The 1,493-nt window shown below is 37.1% G+C and overlaps 1 protein-coding gene across 1 annotated transcript in view; it reads left to right on the top strand.

The window, feature by feature from the left end:
* Tpst (tyrosylprotein sulfotransferase) overlaps positions 1 to 1,493 on the top strand; it is a 114,471-nt gene that overhangs the window by 59,503 nt on the left and 53,475 nt on the right. Inside the window, exon 2 of the mRNA XM_018026845.1 lies at positions 642 to 649. The gene's annotated coding sequence lies outside the window, so the exon portion shown is untranslated. The remainder of the gene's footprint in view (positions 1 to 641; positions 650 to 1,493) is intronic.

The raw sequence follows: 1,493 nt of genomic DNA, 5'->3' as shown, positions 1-1,493 counted from the left end.
TGGAATACCAATTTAAAAGTGAGATTGAGTAAGAATATCCTTAAGTCTTCAACTGGATTGGATGTTTGTTTCGTATGTAAAGGATTGTAAGGACGAGAAACGAATGTTGGTATATAAAGCTGGAGGAATGAATGAACAAGGCTAGAATCATAATAAATATTTGTATAAAGCATATCGTAGATAAAAAATAATTCTATATGATTTTATGAAAGGATGGACAAGTCTTTTCTCTAAACGAGGAAATATATGATTGACGTGGACAGATGGAGGATAAAGTTGATGGATTACGTAATTTACGATCTACGTAATGCGTTGAAACGTTGCTCGCGTCGCGAGTTAATGAATATTGATGGTGACACGCGACCAATGAACAACGATGCGTCAATTGTGTCAGAATTGTAATCGCGTTTCTGTTCCATCAAACATATTCTGTCGATAATTACGACGCATTTTACCCCGCCCCGTTTCACTAGCTATTGTTCCATTTTCATATAAAAACAATAATCGAACAGAAAAGTAATATAACAGTAATGAAACAGTCTGTGGTTTATACAATAAAATCAAACTATACTTGTCTATTTGAAAATCGTTTATGTTCACTGGAATTATTATTAATTTATGAAAATCACTTTTTGTTACAGATCACGAGGTACGTGGACGATTTGTTTGTAAGAGCTCGAGGATTAGTCGTTTAATCTTCCGGTGGTTCCGTTAAACGCGCAGCTGCTTCCACAGGCTATAAAAATGGTAAAACACTCCCCAGAATACATAAATTCCCGTTTTATGCGTCCAACTGTGAGCGAGACCTCGCCAAACTTATTACGCCCCGTCGTTCATCTTGATCCGATTAAAAAATGTTTTACTCGAATCAAAGTTACATAAATTTCCCAGTGGAGCTTCTTCTTTGTTTCTTTTAAGCGACTTAACATGAAATAATACTCTTCTAAACGAAGTCGTAATCGCAAACTTTATTTACGATCAGTGCCAGACTTTTAAGAAAAATTTAAAGAAGTAGTTCATTAACGAAATATATCTATCTAGGGTGACGATACTTTTTTTATAAATGGTACGATAATTCAAGTTACTATTCCTTACTGACGCAAGTGGCCAATCGGTGGTGAGACACAAGAAGGGGTGGCGCAAAAAGGGGTTAAGCGGTGGTTGAGCCTTCGGCCTAGTTTCCATTCGGAGGTCCCAGCTTTGAGGTCATGGAGTTTCTTCCTCCGAAGAACTATTGAGGCAACGTCGAATTTCGAAAGAGAGAGACTAATTGAAATTCCTCCGCGATTCCCTTTCGGAGATGAAACTTCTCCCTGGCATCTCTCAAGGCGCCTCTTCATCTTTGAAGTTTCTTAGCCTTATTCTTCGGCCGCGGATGTTGAGAGAGATTATGATCTACTTTTGTGATATAACTTGTCCTAGTGTTGCGCGAGTTTACAATAGTAATTCACAAAGAATTCTAATTTCTCAGTTTATTTAAAGAACTTTTAATT

Source organism: Ceratina calcarata, unplaced genomic scaffold (assembly GCF_001652005.2).
Source record: "Ceratina calcarata isolate Rehan_Ccalc_2016 unplaced genomic scaffold, ASM165200v1 scaffold390.2, whole genome shotgun sequence".
In the NCBI taxonomy this organism is placed as follows: Eukaryota; Metazoa; Arthropoda; class Insecta; order Hymenoptera; family Apidae; genus Ceratina; species Ceratina calcarata.
This window is presented reverse-complemented; position numbering and strand designations above follow the sequence as displayed.